The sequence below is a fragment of the Pan troglodytes genome, chromosome 2 (genome assembly GCF_028858775.2).
Source record: "Pan troglodytes isolate AG18354 chromosome 2, NHGRI_mPanTro3-v2.0_pri, whole genome shotgun sequence".
Taxonomy (NCBI): domain Eukaryota; kingdom Metazoa; phylum Chordata; class Mammalia; order Primates; family Hominidae; genus Pan; species Pan troglodytes.
The window spans coordinates 40,102,406-40,122,763 of record NC_086015.1 but is presented as its reverse complement, the minus strand read 5'-3'; the positions used below and the strand labels follow the sequence as shown (position 1 = coordinate 40,122,763).

The following is a 20,358-nucleotide window of genomic DNA, read 5'->3' as shown; positions in this document are numbered from 1 at the left end:
GGCAAGGCATTCTAATTTCTGATAAAGCATCATGCTAAACAGGAATAGCTCTTCTATTGCTGCATTCTCTTCCAAGCCTGCGGGAGATGTTGACAACCAGTCACACACTGAACTCAGAATTTGTCTTTGAAGCTTTGTCACACATTGGTCAGGGTTTGCATGTGAGTTGAAACCCATATATATATAGTAGTTGAGGTGAACGTCATTAGCTTTTTCAGAACCATAAACATTTAATTTTTTGAAACCATATAAAGCATAATCAGCAGTATTGCAATCAATATCCTCTGACAACAGTGGGGCTTCGGGAAGATCCCTTGAGATGAGTCCAAATGGTTTAGGGAATAGATTGTGGTCTGTAATTGCAAAATTACCCTGCATATATGTGTGTAGGTTATAGGGCTTTCTTCTTAGCCCCACTGCTGCCTACAGTTATGCTTCCTTCTGCATGGAGGAAGCCACTTCTAGTAGATGAAAAAGAAGTGAACACACAGAGAAAGACAAAAAAGAGAGAAAATTGAATGAAGAGAGGAAATAAAAAGCATAAAAAAAGGGGAGGAAAAGAGAAAGTCATGATAGTGTTTGAGCGGGTCAAGCTGCATTGCTGGTTAGATCCAGAGTCACTGGTAAATGCAGCAACATCAGCTATCCCATTGCCGTATCCATGCCATGTTGTAGAGTAGAGGGAAGTAGCTCACACAGACAAGGAAGTGTTAAAGGTTGCCTTGGGAGTTTCTCAGTTTACGGTGAACTCATGAGTTTGTTGAATTATGAGCTCTTGTTTAGACATTATTTGGTTATATATGATAATCATGAAAATTTATGAGGTGATTTTAGGGTTTTTTTTTGGTCAACACAATGAATGTTCATTATCTTTGTGTTTTATTCTTGTGCAGACTTTTCAGCCCTGAAAAGCAGAAGGGACATATGATAAGTATCATGCTATACTCTTCATTCCTGTGACTCACCCAAGAGGTGAACACTGAAGTGACACTGGGTTCCATGAATGCATGCCAATGGGTGGGAGGGTGTTTTAAATTTTTAAAATATTTTTGAAAAATTTTTATAAGGGTTTTAAATTCACAGAAATATTAGAAACATAGGACAGAGACTCCCCATATGCCTCACACACGGTCTCCCCTATTATTACTATCTAGCAATAGTATGCTACAGTCCATGAACACAGAGCACCTGTCAGTTTATTTAGCTCTTTTTATATTTCTTTAGTTTTCCGAATATACATCCTGTACATATTTTGTTAGAATTATGCCCAGGTTTTCAATTTTTTGGTTCTATTGTTAAGTGGTATTGGTTTTTTTGATGCCAAATTCCAATTGTTCTTTGCTGTTATATAAGAAAGCAATTGGTTTTTGTACATTATTTTTGTATTATATGCTTTTGCTATGCTCATTTATTAATTCTAAGAAGTTTTTGTTGATGTTTCTGGGATTTTATACATAGATAATTATGTTATTTTTGAATAGACAGCTTTATTTGTTCCTTTTCCATCTGAATGCCTGACTTCTTTTTCTTGTCTTACTGTGCTAGCTAAGAAAACTAGTATTACATTCAATAGAAATGGTGAAAGAAAACATCCTTGTCTTCTCCTAAGGTTTGCTCTTTCACTTTCTCTGCAAGAGCCATGAAGGTATCTTTCTCAGATCTTCACCTTGAGAATCTGGAAAGCTTCCTGGAGGTAAAGCCCATGCAAATGTGGGGGTTCCTCTACAACTGCTGTCACCAGAACTTACTCACACACCCTGGTCTATATTCAGCCTCCAGGAATTCATCACAATTACCATTTCAGCGTTTCTACTAGTTTATAGCTGTAGCAAATTCTTGTCCAGGTAAGAAGATTTCAGCTATGATTCTCTGGATTCATCTGTCTCTCTTGACTTCAGGGTGGCAATTTACCCTACAACCTCAGTTCTCCAATGGGTCAAGAAAAGTCATTGCTTTTCAGTTTGTTCAGTTTTTAAAATATTGCTATTATAAGGATAGGAGTGATGACTCCTACACTCTTTACATGACAGAGCTGAATACAGAAGTCCTATAGTGGTTTACTTCAAGCCACACTACACCTCACATTAAAGAGTATGCTCTCTTCTCTAGAGGTTATCTACTGTGCATTTTGAAATCCCATGGCTGATTCTGAGCTAAGCAATTCAGAGAAGAATCCAGGTCCTCACACTCTCCTTAATGGCTTCTCACTTAAGTGCCCACTTAAGTTACAGGGCCTTTATTTGCCAGTAAGGGCATCCACCCCCACCATGCTTCTGATATATTGTTTACTGCTCCATGCCCACTACCAAGAGGCATATAGTGAGTGGGTGGTTAATTATTTAAGAAGCAAATAATTACACTAGGGCCTATGCCTGAACAGTCTATTGAGGAAAACCTCAGAGTCTCGCTAGGTGGTCTGCTCCAACTATTAAAACATTCTACCCTTTAGAAAGCAGAATTCTGCTTCTTTGTAACTCAATTGTCCTAATTCTGAGCAATTGTAGCTTATCTGAGGTCCCCAGGTGAGCCCTCAGTGGCTTCCATGTCACATTTCCTGGTTGAATACCTCAATTTATCCAGCTGTTCTCCATATAACCTGGTTTCTATTCTGGATAATCTCCTTTGGGTAACCTCTCATTTTTTCTCTCAATGTCCCATTTATGGCATCATATTCAGAATTAAATATAACCAGGAGTACTGAGGGCTTGTGGATTAGTCCTACATGTAGTTGGGTATGCTGTGTTTCAGACACCGCCTTTCTGCTATCTATGACTGTGAGACTTGTTTTATGGTGACTTGAAGTTAAATTTACATGTGACAGAAATAGGCATCATCTTGCTATGCCTCATTTATTATTCTTTAAATAATATGTAAACATATAATGACCATCATGGTTATAATCCTTATTTTACTGATTTTGAAGAGTGAGGGTAGAAATCTTTATAGAGATGACTTAGCCTGAAGAATCTCCATTTGATTATTATTATTTTTTCTTTGCTGAAAGAAGAGTATTTTTTACTGTCTTTTTAAAATTCAATTTCATAAACCAGTTCAGTAAGCCATATTTTTCTAAGCCAACAGGGATGAAACTATTCTCCAGTCCATCTCCTCACAAAATCTTTTTGATTTTAATGAATTCAGACAGAAAGAATCAAGAATACAAAAGCATTATGCATTTCATCATCTGAGTTTTGTTCATGGCTAACAGCCATTCTTGGATTGAATATCTGCTACCTGATGGTTTTTATAAGATTACCAGGGCCACTATAGGACTGTAGGGTTCAAATATACTTCATTCATTCACTCATTCATTCATTCATCAAATATACAATAAGTTAACATGCCAGGGGAATAGACAGATGCTTAAATAATTATTTGGGAATAAAGTTTCCATAATAAGTGAGGCTATTTGTTTAAGCATCTCAGAGTCTGTGAGTGAAATGTAATTTTGGCAAGAGATTCTTACATTAAATTGCAAGCCATATTAAATGACCAACACTTTTAGAACTGTTTTATATTTCAGAATTTGGGGACCTAAAGTTCTCTCTCCCTGGGGAGTTCTTTCCTATCCATCGCTCATAAATCTGCATGGTGACTCCTTTTTTGTTTATGAAACTTGGTTTATTTGACTTACTTTCTCTTCTTTGTGCTTCCTCTACATCGGAGATTTTTCTCTTTATAATATCTCTAATGTTTCATTGCAGTAATTTATAAGATTTTCTTACTCTACTGAGCTACAAATTTCCTTCAGATAGTACCATAATATATACCTCACAGTTCTGGTTCTGAGCCCCTACTTACTTTAAGATGATTAGTATGTCCTCAATAATGCTCAGTTGAATAAATAAAACTCAAATCTATAAATATATAGAAATGTTTCTGCTAAACCATCCCAGGCAAAGGAACTTCTTGCATGAAAGAGAATTCAAGAGATCTGTTATTTAGATGGGAAAAATACATATTTATTCTCACGAACATCTAATTGAAATTTGCCACTTCATTCAGTTATGAATGTAAGTAACAAATCATAGTAGTATTAGCAGTACCCATAACCTTGTCACTAATACAAATGACAGACATTTTCATATTTTATTACAGTTGTTAAAGAGGTATCAAAATATTATTTATGCTCAATGCCATTTGTAATTATGTTATTTATTATAACTTAATGACAGGCCTTCATATTTAATACAATAATAAAAGGCAACTATGTTACTACATCATAGATTTTTTCTTCAGTTCTTTGATAACTATAATGTAACTATTTTCTTGGTAGTGGTATGTATTTTATTTTATGTCTTTAGAAACTTTATTCTGAGAAAAGAGTTCATAGGCTTAAATAGACTGAAGAATTGTTCTATGGTACGAAAAATGTTAAGTGCATCAAGCCATATTATTTTCATGAAAATTCAATACAAAGCAAATTATAATTCAATAAAACAAATTTTAGCATATGCATCCTCTCTTTTCTATATTTTTAGGACTTACCCTTGTACCCTCTTTGAGATGCCCTATATTCATATTTATCTATCACCTCCCCCAAAACGAGTCTGGTCTCAGTTATTTGTTTCTGGTGACATATTGATTATCCTTGAATTACATGAATTCTAAAGAGTAATGCTTCCCAGGAGATGCTTTTCCTTTTTATTATGGAGTAAAATATGCGGCCACTGTTTAAAATGATTTTACAAAATAGCTCAATGATGTCAAGTTTAGAGAAATAATTTTTAGAAAGGCAGAACATAAAAACATATTTCAATAAGTTAGGAATGTCCAACAATATTCAATCTGATAATTATTGTATTTTCAAAATTAAAAAAGTTTTAAAGTGAAAACAGTGGTTTTTACTACCACATTACAAGGATAACATTTTGTTCTAACCATTGGGAGCATGCACACCTTCAACAGAGAGTAATTCTTCCAAGGTGTCCACATTGCCTAAACCTATGGAACAAGAAATAGGAACAGAAATAGAACAATACTATTTTGGAAGAAAATACTCTCAGGATCAAATTTTAACAAACTTAGACATAAAAACTGAAAGTTGATTGTGATATCAGCTCTGATATTAAAAAGTGAGATTGAAACATGGATTGATAAGAGATACAGGGCACATGCACCAAATGATGAGGAAGAATCATGCCTAGACATGGGAAGGACAGGAAGGTAAAAGAGGGAAATGGTTAATAAATTAGGAAACTTCATAAAGGGAATTTTCTGCCAACTTTAAAAAGAATGCAGAGTGTCGCTGAAGCCATCATTGGTCTAGAAGCTTCAGGAAAGCAATGCTATTGGAATGAAATGCAACTTTAGGATCTGAATGATGGAAGATAATCAAATAGTATAAAAAAGAACAAGTTTTTAGTGATGTCACTTGAAGTTCAACAAAACACACTTGTTTTTTGCTGTTGTTGTTTTGTTTTTGTTTTTGCTTTTTAGAGATGCTTCCCTATTTGCTTGCTCACTCTGGGCACCAGACTCTTGACATTAGTATCCGTTCAGGGACCCAATAACATGGTTGCCAAAAACAGTAATTTTAACACAAGAATTTATGGAAGATGGCAATAGGACTTGTTAAAAATGATTAAGTTTCCTTTAGTAATACACTAATAGGGTTTGCCATCTGTACATAGAAAATAAACTATAAGGGCTTTACATTGGATTAATTGCCTGTTACCAATCATTTATGCATAGGTTATAACTATTAAATGTCATGAAGGGCATTAGGCTTATTAAATGTACAGGTTTTCCATATGGCTCCTTTTTTTCTGAATTGTTAGGGGTTGGTGAAGACTGAGCTAGAACATGGCGGGGCTTCGAGAAATAGTACTATTGGTTATATGGATAGAATAGCCATGTTCCACATGTTGACCATAAACTAGCTCTCAAAGGAAAAGGATCTTCAAGAAAGTCTAAATGGCTTTCTGTGTGAAGAATGAGCTCTACATTCTCCCCAAGGACCAAAATGATTGAATCATTTTTCCACTGATTCCCCTCAAACACATTTGATTTTTCTTTCCCAGCCACTCCTCCAGTTCAAGTTCTGGCTCCAGCCCAAATGCAGATGCAAGCAGGATTCCAGGGTTGGAGAGCTACAAGGAATGAAAAGAAATACATGTTATATGTTGGGAACCTATGCAACAAGATGTAGAGGAAGAAGTTAAGCCTGGAGTGTGTGTTATAGAAGTGTTTGCTGGTAGGCTGAAAATAATTGGAGAAGGTGTGATCTGAGAGAGCTGAAAAATGTGAACCCAAGATGAAAGAGGAGAAGGCTCTTAGAGTGGGGAAAGGGCTAGAGAAATTCTTATCCTTTGCCCAGAAAAGATTAATGACTGTTGAGTGTAGATGTTTAGTATGGCTTCCACCCTCTTCCCTTTTAAAAAATACAGCTTTATTGAGGAATAATTGACACACAATAACCTGCATATATTTAAGGTGTAGAATTTGATAAGTTTTGAAATATGTATACATCTGTGAAATCATGACTCCCCAAAAGTGTCTTCATGCCCCTTTGTAACCTCTTTCTCCTGACCCTCACTGCCACCCCAACTCTGTCCCCAGGCAAACACTGATCTATTTTCTGCCATTACAGGTTAGTTTGAATTTTCTAGAATTCCATATAAATGAAGTAACACGATATGTTCACCCTTTGAGTTGACTTTTTTCACTCAACAGAATTATTTTGAGATTCATACACGTTTTTGCATGTATCAATAGTTCATTTTTTATTGATGTATAGTATACCACTGTATAATGATATTACAATTTGTTTATCTATTCACTGGTTGATGGATATTTGGGTTATTTTCAGTTTTTGGCTATTACAAATACAATTCCTATGAACATTTGTGTACATGTCTTTGTATGGAAATATGCTTTCATTTCTCTTCAATAAATACCCAGGAGAGGACAGTATATACATCATACAAATATATAGGCTTAATTTTTTAAGAAACTCCCAAACTGCTTTCCAAAGTAGTTATATAAGAGTTTTAGTTCCTCCATCTCCTCACGAACACTTGATATGATCTTTTAAATTTTAGCCATTCTAATTGGTGTCTAGTATTTTGTTACTGTATTTTTAGTATTTTTAGTTTTGTAGTTTTAATTCTCATTTCTCTAATGATGGATATTGACTATCTTTTCAAGTGCTTATCTGAAACCTGTGCATCTTCTTTAATTTTTTTAATTTGCTTTTAAAAGTTTTTTAAAGAGATGGGATCTCACTTTGTTACCTAGGCTGGGGTGCAGTGGCACAATCATAGCTCACTGCCACCTCAAATTCCTAGGTTCAAGCAAATCTCCCACCTCAGCCTCCCAAGTAGCTGGGACTAGAGGTGTGTGCCACTATGACTGGCTAATTTTTAATTTTTTTGTAGAGAAGGGTTCTTGCCATCTTTGTCAGGCTAGTCTGGAACTACTGGGCTCAAGTGATCATCTCACCTTGGCCTCCCAAAGTTCTGGGATTACAGGTATGAGCCACTGTGCCAGGCCACTTGTGTACCTTCTATGGTGAAGTTTCCATTTAAACACTTTGGCCATTTTTAACTGGTGTTTAATTTTAGTTTTAATTATTTTTTTGTATTCCTCTTAAGTTTTGAGAGGTTTTTTTTTATTATACTTTAAGTTTTAGGGTACATGTGCACATTGTGCAGGTTAGTTACATATGTATACATGTGCCATGCTGGTGCGCTGCACCCACTAACTCGTCATCTAGCATTAGGTGTATCTCCCAATGCTATCCCTCCCCTCTCCCGCCACCCCACAACAGTCCCCAGAGTGTGATATTCCCCTTCCTGTGTCCATGTGATCTCATTGTTCAATTCCCACCTATGAGTGAGAATATGCGGTGTTTGGTTTTTTGTTCTAGCGATAGTTTACTGAGAATGATGATTTCCAATTTCATCCATGTCGCTACAAAGGACATGAACTCATCATTTTTTATGGCTGCATAGTATTCCATGGTGTATATGTGCCACATTTTCTTAATCCAGTCTATCATTGTTGGACATTTGGGTTGGTTCCAAGTCTTTGCTATTGTGAATAATGCCGCAATAAACATACGTGTGCATGTGTCTTTATAGCAGCATGATTTATAGTCCTTTGGGTATATACCCAGTAATGGGATGGCTGGGTCAAATGGTATTTCCAGTTCTAGATCCCTGAGGAATCGCCACACTGACTTCCACAATGGTTGAACTAGTTTACAGTCCCACCAACAGTGTAAAAATGTTCCTATTTCTCCACATCCTCTCCAGCACCTGTTGTTTCCTGATTTTTTAATGATTGCCATTCTAACTGGTGTGAGATGGTATCTCATTGTGGTTTTGATTTGCATTTCTCTGATGGCCAGTGATGATGAGCATTTTTTCATGTGTTTTTTGGCTGCATAAATGTCTTCTTTTGAGAAGTGTCTGTTCATGTCCTTCGCCCACTTTTTGATGGGGTTGTTTGTTTTTTTCTTGTAAATTTGTTTGAGTTCATTGTAGATTCTGGATATTAGCCCTTTGTCAGATGAGTACGTTGCAAAAATTTTCTCCCATTTTGTAGGTTGCCTGTTCACTCTGATGGTAGTTTCTTTTGCTGTGCAGAAGCTCTTTAGTTTAGTTAGATCCCATTTGTCAATTTTGTCTTTTGTTGCCATTGCTTTTGGTGTTTTGGACATGAAGTCCTTGCCCATGCCTATGTCCTGAATGGTAATGCCTAGGTTTTCTTCTAGGGTTTTTATGGTTTTAGGTCTAACGTTTAAGTCTTTAATCCATCTTGAATTGATTTTTGTATAAGGTGTAAGGAAGGGATCCAGTTTCAGCTTTCTACATATGGCTAGCCAGTTTTCCCAGCACCATTTATTAAATAGGGAATCCTTTCCCCATTGCTTGTTTTTCTCAGGTTTGTCAAAGATCAGATAGTTGTAGATATGCGGCGTTATTTCTGAGGGCTCTGTTCTGTTCCATTGGTCTATATCTCTGTTTTGGTACCAGTACCATGCTGTTTTGAGAGTTCTTCATATATGTTGGATAAAAATATTTTATGAGATATGTGAGTTGCCATTCTTTCTTTCAATCTTTGGCTCATCTTTTCATTCCCACTGCAGATCTTTGGAGTTCCTTTTCTATTGTGTGGCTCTCTCCTCGTCAGTGCTCCGTCTTGTGAGCTGTAGCTGCCTTGTTAACGCAGACTGTCAGCTCCAGGAGTCCACCTGGCCCAGGCTTGATTCCCCACTCATCTCTATGGCCTAAAAAACCTCTGAAAATAGTAAAGTGGGCAATTATAGGATCATCTCAATTGCTTTCCATTTCTTAGAAGTTACTGTCATTCCTTGCTTGATGTCTAATGTCTTAAAAACTGTAGTTTTATATATTTTGTCATTTTTTTTTTGTTCCTTCAGGCAAGAAGACAAATCTGCACCTTACTATTTCATAGTGGCCAGAACCAGAAGTCAGAGACCAATTCTGGGAATGGATACTGGATACTATAATTGCAATTAAAAAACAGTCTGTTGTTTTCTGCTGCTATAACAAAAAAATACCATAGACTAGGTAGCTTAAACAACAGAACCTTGGGATAATGCACCATAGAAATTAATAATATAAATGAAGGATACATGTTTCTTTTGTAAAGTGGAATAAAGATAGATACTCAGGCAGAAGTTTTAGGAAAAAGAAGATATGGATGTTGAGGAGCTAGAAATTGATTATTTTAAATTGCCCTTGCTCCTATAATCCTTGGGATAATTTCATGTACTCACGTTGGTATCCAAGTTTGAGGAACACTACTCTCTGCAAGACAGAGATAGAGCAATGGAAATTAACATATTATATGGAAGAGGCAGTACATTGTTGCTCTTCTTGGGCCAGAATTTGTGAAATGTGAGGCCTAGAGCCTTTCATTAGAAGTTGGGAAATTGGTCTCTGACTTCGCTAGCAGTGGGATCTTCAACCAAACACTCTGGTTCTTGAGTCTACATTCCCATCTATGATACAAAGGTAGTCAAGTCTCTTACAGCTTTAATTTTCAGTGGCTCTAGTTTGAATTGTAGCATGCAATTCAATATGGGGAATTGGCATCTAGGTAGGTTATGGAGATCCTTGAAGGTCAGGTAAAGAACACTAGGCTTCTAATATTTGACATTTTATTGGGCTTCTGATGGGAATCATTATTAATGATCAGTAATTGAATGGCAAGAATACATACAACCACAGGGCTCAAAAGCAATAGAAAGGATTTGAGGATTATAAGACATTTTCAGTTATCCAGGGTCTGGCCCTAACCACTAATGAGAGTAATGGAAAAAAAAGGCATAACAATAACATTTGTGCTTTGGGGTATACACTATTTAATATTCACTTAATAATCTTAAACAATCCCCCAAATGTGATTCAGCTAGTTTCATTTCATAGATTAGATTAAAAATATATATTAGAGAGGATGTAAATATGCTGGTCAAGGTCACACAGTAACTACATAGAGGAACCAGGACTCAAACTTAGGGGTGCATCTTATCCTAAACCCCATGGTCTTTACATTACAATTATTGCGTCAAGTATTCTGTGTTGTGAGCCTGAGCACATGGATTTGAGCAGGACCTTGTTCTGTATTCACTTCTTTTAAACACTTTTAAGCCTTATAATCCATAATTTTAATTTAACTCATTGTCATTATAAATGAGGTCTAGACAAGGTGCCTCCTGTAAGCTCTAGGAAGGAAAAAAAGGGTAATTATTTTGGGAAGTCACACTCAAGAAAAACTACAAACTATAGGAAGATTTAGAATAAACACAGGATGGTTATGTACCAAATCACCATCAGTCTTTTTCTACCCTGTAAGAGACAATAAAAACAGTCTGTATTTGACAATCTTGCACCTAACTTTAAGCATTCACAGACTTCTTATTTTACTGTTTCCATGACAACACATGGCATTTTAGGTATGTTTTTCAAAGAAAGGTGAAAATTACTCTCAGTGTTAAATTGAATTTTCTCCTTTTCCTCACCTATTTTATTCATAGATACTTAGAAGGTACAGCAATTTCACATTCCTTTCAGAATTTCAGTGCCATTTTTCTACATTAGATGCAGATTAAATGATTTCAACTTCAATTCCTTATTCTGAATCCAGTATTTTTATATAGAGAAAAAGTTTTCTTAAGATTGCTCTATTCAACAAGCAATATTCATTATAATAGGAATGTTCCACAAAATTGTATTCATTTTTTGTAACTTTCAAATTTGTAAGTGCTCAGTATTTTAGACACTCACTGCTAAATTTGGATGTAGTTCTCTATCTGCTCTACATAGGGTTTCTCTTTTATTCCATCTGCTAGTAAATAATTAAATGAGGAAGGAATCAACAAATACTTGGGAAGGAATTGAGAATTGAATAAATAAGTATTTTTGAAGTAATTTTTAAAATTTAGAAAACAGAAACATTCTTTTAGAGTGAAATATTTGATGGTTAAAAATAATTTATTTTGGGGATGAAAAAAGACTGGATATTTATTGAACATTTGTAGTTGTATTAATCAGGATTTTCCAGAGAACCAAGCCATCAGGTGTGTGTGTGTGTGTGTGTGTGTGTGTGTGTGTGTGTGTGTGTAGAGAGAGAGAGAGCTTGGTTGAATTTAGTGAATTGGCTCACACAGTTGTGAAGGCTTTGTAAGTCCAACATTTGTAGAATAGGCTGGCAAGCTGGAGACCCAGGAAGGGTTATAGTTTGAGTCCAAAGGTGGTCTGCTGGCAGAATTTCTCTTGCTGAGAAGAGGTTAGTATTTTGTTCTATTAAGACCTTCAACTGATGGAATGAGGTCCACTCACAGGATGGAGGGTAATCCACTCTACTCAATATCCACTGATTTAAATGTTAATCTCTTCCAAAAAAAAAAAAATCTTCACAGAAACATCCAGAATAATGTTTCTTCAAATATCTGGGCACTGTGGCCCAGCCAAGTTGAACATAAAATTGACCATCACAGTATATTGGGCCAGGCACTGTTCTAGGGGCTGGTTTTTAAAAGATGACCTTGCAGAACCAACCCAGTACAGTGAAATCTTTTGGCTTCTACTTCCAATCATGTGTCCAGGCATATTGATTATGTGTTGAATACTTAGAATGTGCCAAACATAGTTGCTGCCTGTGGGGATTAGTCTAATGGGGGAATTATCATATCTTAGAAAGCCACTGGGAATTGTTGTATATCTTAAAGAGATTAAGCCCCGTGCTTGGCATCAAGTGCTCTTTAACATTGGAGACAATATTGCTTAGAAAGCAGCTTTTTATATTTGTGTGGCATTTAATAGTATCCCAAGCACATTGATATTTATTGTTTGGTTTGAGTATCACAACAATCTGTGACCTAGAAAGGATGACATTTCATTCTCACTTGACCAAAGAGGAGCCTGCAGCATTATCCTTCTGAGCTAGCAGTGACATCTCCAATCTCTTGTTTCTAGACTCCTCATGGATGTTCTAGGAGTGACAGTGATTTCCTCAGGGCTACACACTTATGAGAAGAAGCCAAAACTTTGATTTCTTTTTGTCTATGTCTGGAATTTGTGTTCTGTCAGCTTTTATATATTATTTTCACTGTGTGTGTGTGTGTGTGTGTATGTATGTGTGTATGTGTATGAGTTGAGAGACATTCTCTGTTTCTTGTTTTCAAAGCCAAACCCAGAGAATTCGGAACTAACAAACATCCTCTCCAGCCCATTCTCTGTGGGCCGCCCTAATAGCTGCTTTCACAGGATTATTTCCCAGCTGGGTAGTTTCCAAAAGTATATATACTAGGAACAAAGATTTTCATCCTGCTTTTCAGATCCCTAATAGTATTTCAAAGCCTGAAAACAAAAGGAATGCACAACTGGGTGATTAAGAAATTTGAATTGAGTGGGAAGTAAACCGAGATAGCTGATGAAATGAAAATGGAAAGGAACTTGCATTTATGTCTTTGGTTCTCTCCAATTAACACTTTTATCCCTTCTAGTGTGCATGTGCCCAAGACCTTCTCATCACCCTACAGTTAACTCTTCCTAAAAAGGAAGGCACTTTTGAGGCTGATTTAACCTGATTCATCCTCTAGAAGTAGCAAATCTTAAGGCAGAGGCAGGGCAATGTGGTAGGAGTAGGCATTCTGGGGTCAGGTAGATTGCCATTTATTTTATGGGTGATTATTAGAAAGTCACACAGAGTGTGATGTTCCCCTTCCTGTGTCCATGTGATCTCATTGTTCAATTCCCACCTATGAGTGAGAATATGCGGTGTTTGGTTTTTTGTTCTTGCGATAGTTTACTGAGAATGATGGTTTCCAATTTCATCCATGTCGCTACAAAGGACATGAACTCATCATTTTTTATGGCTGCATAGTATTCCATGGTGTATATGTGCCACATTTTCTTAATCCAGTCTATCATTGTTGGACATTTGGGTTGGTTCCAAGTCTTTGCTATTGTGAATAATGCCGCAATAAACATACGTGTGCATGTGTCTTTATAGCAGCATGATTTATAGTCCTTTGGGTATATACCCAGTAATGGGATGGCTGGGTCAAATGGTATTTCTAGTTCTAGATCCCTGAGGAATCGCCACACTGACTTCCACAATGGTTGAACTAGTTTACAGTCCCACCAACAGTGTAAAAATGTTCCTATTTCTCCACATCCTCTCCAGCACCTGTTGTTTCCTGATTTTTTAATGATTGCCATTCTAACTGGTGTGAAATGGTATCTCATTGTGGTTTTGATTTGCATTTCTCTAATGGCCAGTGATGGTGAGCATTTTTTCATGTGTTTTTTGGCTGCATAAATGTCTTCTTTTGGGACTGTTGTGGGGTGGGGGGAGGAGGGAGGGATAGCATTGGGAGATATACCTAATGCTAGATGACAAGTTAGTGAGTGCAGCACACCAGCATGGCACATGTATACGTATGTAACTAACCTGCACAATGTGCACATGTACCCTAAAACTTAAAGTATAATAATAATAAAAAAAAGAAAGTCACACAATACCCCAGAATCCCAATTTCTTTATCTTGTGAGGATTAAATGAATCAATGCATTTGTGTGTGCCTATAGTAGGTAACGCTCAGTACTCTTAGCCCTATTTCACTTTAAACAAAAAAGGATGCCAATTATTACAAAATTTTAAAGACCCTAAGATATGAAGAGAAGAATTCTGGCACCAAAGCTTTTACTTGTGGAAGGGGCCTGCTGGCCATGTCCCTCATCACACATCTGACCTACCTTCAGGACTGACTCAAGTCCTTCAGTTACATTCAAATGAGTGACCTACTCACTCAAGGCAGATATAAGGCCTTCCCCAAAATTACTGCTACATACTGCTTTGGTTTTACCTAGTGTTTATCTCAATGGAAATATTGAGTACTAGGGACTTTTCCAAACTGAGAAAAACTGCTGCTTTTAAAGGACTTCTGTTTTCCTGGGCAGTTGCAAATTTGAAGGCAGAATTTTTATTTGTTTTTGAGACAAGGTTCCAGGCTGGAATGCAGTGGTGAAATCATAGCTTACTACAGCCTTGACCTCCCAGGCTCAAAGGATCCTCCTGCCTCAGTCTACCGAGTAGCTGGGACTACAGGTGTGCACCACCACACCCGGACTTGAAGACAGAGTTTTGAAGTTCAGGATCTGCTCCCTACTTTTAGTTTAAAATAGTCCTTTTGGTCATAGCTATGCTGCAATGGGTTATGTTACATTTGTAATAAGGAAATGTTAGTTTCTAGTTTGTCTGCTTTAGCATTACCAAGTTCTTTCCATTTCAAAGTCGCTTAATTTTTCTTCTTTCACAGGGAGTTATTTTTTTTAATGGGTGGAATTTTTATTGTTTATGACTATTAAGTTGATAAAATTTAAAATTATAAAAAATTTTAAGATAGTATAAAAAATCATGTATACCCTTGACATTGCTTCAGAAATTTCTTATATTTTCACTCTCTCTGGCTCTCATTTGGTCTCTGAAACATTTGAAATTGACTAGGATACTTGTAACCTCTTTACTTCTGAATACTTCAGTGTGCATTCCCTAAGGAAGGACAAGCACTTTCCCTTAACATCAAATGTTCACCCACTAGTTTTGGCACTCACTTGTGATTTCCTAACTCCATCATTTCATCCATATTTATTAATCAGCAGTCTACTGAAAGGAAGAGTTTGTCCCTTATTAATTATTTATATCAGTATGGGCTCATGGATTTTTATCTTATTTGGTGGGTTATAATCCATTAGTAATTTCATTTATTTTGATTTTCAAATTATTTTAGATTTGGCTAGTGGGAAACACTTCACTATAGCTCTGATGTGTTTTTGCCATGTGCTCATTTGTTTTTAGCATGCACTGGCTTGACAGAATGTCTCCAGGTTCATCTTTTACGTATGCTGCCTTACCCTGGGAAGCAGCCTTTTATCCAAGGAGTCCTGGCACTAGGTATACTCGTTGCTAACAGTGTATCATTGCTTCTAGATCCACTCAGCAACAGAGCTAGTAAATATCTTTATTAATTATAAACTTTGTGTTAATTCAATCCCAAGCCAGCACCACCCCGGGTATATTCTAGTCTCTTTTCTTATCTGTAACACGCTTCACTAACATTGAGAAACCTGGCTTTCATTATCCTAAATACATTGACTCATTTGATCAAGCCTGTAATACAGTGAAGGCAGCAGGAAGGGCAGAAAAGCAAGGTCTTTAACATCTGTTGGTCATGGCTGCCACTCTAGAAAACCACACTGATGGCTGAGAGGAAACACTACCTCCATGTCGCTTAGCCTGTTCCTTCTTTTCAAAGAGAGATTATGGGTGGTGTGAAATGTTGTGACTCCCAGTTTGACAGTCCATGTTACCATTGTCACCACTAGGCACCACAAGTAGAGACAGTGTTTATCACATTTCCAGGCCAGAGTTTCTTTTCTTTTTTTTTTTTTTTACCAAAGCTGTACATATATTTTAAACATGAAGATATTTTGGAAAATCAGGTCTAAGTTTTCTTTCTCCAAACAGGTATGTTTAAATTCTTTATAATTTTTTTCCATACAAGAGAAACTTTTTCATGGTACAAAGGATGAAGGTAAATTACAGTCCTATAGGCGATGAAGGTAAATTACAGTCCTATAGGCAGTCCTGTTAGAGTGACTGTTCTATACGTATTATTGAACATTTTAAATGTACCCTTCCCCTAATGGCCTTTTTTATTTGTTTATTTTAATGTATTTAATCTGTGCCAAGAGAAAGCTATAAAGCTTTTCTATTCTCTGAATTTTTTTTTTTCCCATTTCTAGGGAGCCTAGAATAGGTATTGTTCCTTAAAACTGAGGATGGGAAAAAGAAGCCTCATTCTTAGATGCAATGGTATAAATTCTAAGGACATTTGATGGGGGTTCATCTGATTCTGTTAACTGGTTAACAGAGTCTATTGCTCTACATTTTGATGAAAATTATCTAAAGCAGCAGGCTATATCTCAAGAAGAAATGTGTGATATCAGAATCTTATTTTCTCCATCAAATTCAGATCTCATCCAAGGGACCAACCCAGTAAGACACACCTCTTTCCCAACAAGGAGACTGACGGTCCTAGAATCTGTGAGGTATTTATTCAGTATAAAATTATGAGGCCAAAGGGGAATCTGAAGCACAAAAATATTTTCAAAATTATATAAAGAAGGTTAGAAAGTACAATCAAGGTTTTGGTTTGAAAGGTGAAGACCAAAAATGGGGAGAGAAAAAATGAAGTCAGCCATAACGACATCTGAGGAATATCAGGATGCTCAGGAGGCATAGAAAAGCAAGTAGCAAAGGACTACAGACAGGAACAGAGTGGGGCAGCCTGCTGTGGATGGTGGTGGTTCTGTGACACTTGGGCTTAAGGAAATTGGGCAGATCCAGACATACTATAATCATATGATTTCTCCCTAAATAGTAGACCCTACAGAGCAACGATTTTTACCACAGCATCTCTTCTTGTCATCTCAAGCTAGTTTCCTATAAACAGCGTGTACAGAGAGACTTGCAGTAGCGATGAACTCCTTTGAAGCAGGTGATCATGACCATTCTGCCTCCTCTTGCAGCCTTGTTTTATGTTAATCATTTGTCACACAAACTGATAGTGTTAAAGAAAAGAAAAAGGAAAGCAATTACTACAAAACAGTCTGCTTTGGAGCTTGATAGCTTTGTTTAAATATCTGCTTGATCACTTACTAGAGGGGTGTGTGTGTGTGTGTGTGTATTTTACCTGACTTTATTGTGCCTCAGTTTCCTCATATATAAAATGGAATTAAAAGAACCTTCTCAAAGTGCAGTTTTGAAGATTATAAAACACTGACAGTAATTGGCATATAATATATTCTTAATAATATTAGCTATTATGTTAGTCTGGCTGTTAATATTTTACTTTTTTAAAAACATTATAGTGTCTCCATTTCCCAGCAGGTTTTTGAGACAGATAAATAGATTATTACTGCAACTTAATATAAACAATCTAAGGACTGAGGAAATAAAACTTTCTGAAGTATATAGAACTGATGAGTGGCAAAGATGGGATGCTTAGGCCATGGATTCTAGAATTCATGTTCATTCACTCAGACCATTAGCCCTAATACCACCTTTTTACCCTCTACCGCTCTGCAACTCTTGAAGGTATATATGGGGTCTCCTGTTATGTCAAAGTGTTCTTTCTGGGATGGAACAAATGTTTTCTTCCTGGGAGTAGAGAAAGTGGGATGGCCTTCCTAACTTTGGAAATTTCTAATCTAGAATGAAATACCTATATCTAAAACACTTCTTATGCCACTTCTTTTATTCCAGCCATTCCTTCTGCAACCAGCTACCTGTGGTGTAACCTGACAGCCCCTTGCCTCAGTACTCAGTACTTCTGGCTTTCTGTCCGAAGGTGGTTTTTTTTTTTTAGGCAATGAAGGTACCTACTGTATGCACAAACACACCCCGATATTTTTAGGAAGCTTATATCCCATGAAGTAACACTTGACAAAAAGGAATGAGAGCATATGGATAATAGCTTCCTCATCCAGCCCTATGGTGGACAATTCAGAAGTATATTCTATGGGTTCCTCAAGGGCACTGGCAGGATTCAACTTCAGTTGCCCACTCAAGAGGCAAAGTCAGCTCAAGAGTTTTTCTTCTTCTCTCTTTCACTTTCCTCTGTCTTTCACTTCCCATTTCACTTCCTTAAGATTGCTTTCTGACGTAGATTACCTTCAGCAATTTTTTTTGGATCGTGCCTCTTTTTTATTACAATTTTATTCTGATACAGGCTCTACTTTGTAATAACATTTAATTTTAATGCAATTTTAATTAAAAATTTTATTGTGTATATTTAAGCTTTACAACTTACTATTTTGATATATATAGTGAAATGATTACTTATAGTGAAGCAAATTAACATACCCATCACCTTACATAGTTACCTTTTCTATTTGTGTATGTGGTAAGATCACCTAAATCCTACCTTCCTAGCAAATTTTCAGTGTACAATACAATATTAGTTAATAACTAATAATTAGTTAATACTTAGTTGGTATTATTAACTAATATTGTGTTATACACTGAAAACATACATGTTATTGTTTCACACTGTCCTTTGCAGGGGGAACCAGTCTCCAGTATCCTTGCTCCTACCCACATAAGTGGAATTCTCTTACTTGAAACTAAACTGATCTTTTGACTTGGAGAACTCGAGGCATTCTATACTGGTATTTATATTAGTCTTCCTACTCGTCTGACAATGGTCTTCAACCTGCATTTTGCCACCAGATTTTTTGCCTTGTGAAGTTATCTGGTCAGTCACTCAGCAAATACTTGTCATATTATTTCTACCATAAACCCTTCCTGGAAATTCAGAAAAGATACTGTACCTGTGGCCAGACAGTTTAGGAAGCAGTGAAAGAATAGATATGCAGATAAATAATTTACTAAAATCAGAAGAATGAGCTTTAACTTATTCTTGTGTGTGTTTGCGTGTGTACACACATTTTCTCCCACAATTATATAACAAGAATATAATAATATAAAAACAAGAATATATATTATTCTTGTTATATAAATGTGGAAAGATTTTCTTCCTGTAACCGAGGTTTGGGTCTGCAAGGTAGTATCTTTCTGCAGGTTTTCAGGTACCTGCTCCTCTAAGACAGTTGTTATCAAACTCAAAGGAGCATCAGAATCACCTGGCAGGCTTGTTAGAACACAGATTTCTGGGCATACCCTCAGAATTTCTGATTCAGTAGTTCTGGGTTCAGGCCCCCAGATTTGCACCTTTAGCAGTTTCTCAGGTGATGCTGTACTGCTGTTTCTGGACCACACTTGAGAGCCACCTAAGAAGAAAGGGTCATTGACTGCTCTTGCCTCCAACCATTCTGGAGGAATCCCTTCATCAATGGTTTATTTAGAATCCTGAAAAGACTGAGGAAGCTTGTGAACTTTATTCCCACAGTTCTTGTAAGGAAAGATCTTTGAGACCCATTAATTGTACCGCTTTGAAGCCGTCCTTACCTCTTTTTTATTCTCACCAGCAGAATGCATGTTCATTATTCTCAAAATGACCTGGAAAAATTCCATTCATGACCACAATCTAGGCATCAAATGAAGCTTTCCTCATTAATCTTCCAACTCTAGGCGCATAATCTCTATGACCACCATCCTTTTATGTGCTTCAGCTTTATCAGGAAAATTGTGGAAGGCTTTGAAATGGGCAAGAACACATTATTTTGTGTCCTGTCTAGGTCATCCATCAAGGTTATCACCCTTTTTTATTATCTCTGAACTATTTTACAACTCTAGAAAATGCACAAAACATAATCACGCAAATGATTTGTGTCCATAGAAATGCAAACTAATTGCATCTGGTGGAATGCAATTATTGACCATTGGATAGAGTTATTTTCATTTATTTGCAAATCCATTTCAAAAATCTGTTTCTGCTTTCTGAATTCTCTGTTGAATCAGCTGTATCATCTTATTGGTTCTCTCATGAATTAATGAGATAAATACAACGTTTGAATCTTTCACACGTGTTCATTTTTTATTTGTGTGAGCCATAATTATGCTTTCTTTAGAGCATTATCTATTGACAACAATACCAATCATCATATTGAATTCTAGTGGTTTAGTTATATTTAAAGCATCCCTCTACTCACCTCGCTGTAAGCTTCTAGAACTCTGACACCATATTTATCTTTATATTCTCAGATTCTATCACAGTGTTTACAGTGAGTGTTTAATAAATATTTGTTAGTTAAATAAAAAGCATGTTGCTTTAGGACAGAAGATAGAAAATGAGAAAAGTAGGCAGAATCTAGTTTTTAAAGGTTATTAAATACCATTTTAAAGAGTATGAGCTTT

At 36.4% G+C, this 20,358-nt stretch overlaps 1 long non-coding RNA gene across 1 annotated transcript in view; it reads right to left on the bottom strand.

The window, feature by feature from the left end:
* Positions 1-3,923: 3,923 nt before the first annotated feature.
* The window catches only part of LOC112208626 (uncharacterized), a 230,308-nt gene continuing 213,873 nt past the window's right edge, over positions 3,924-20,358 (bottom strand). The window contains exon 4 of the long non-coding RNA XR_002943102.3: positions 3,924-6,092. This is a non-coding gene — a long non-coding RNA (uncharacterized LOC112208626). The remainder of the gene's footprint in view (positions 6,093-20,358) is intronic.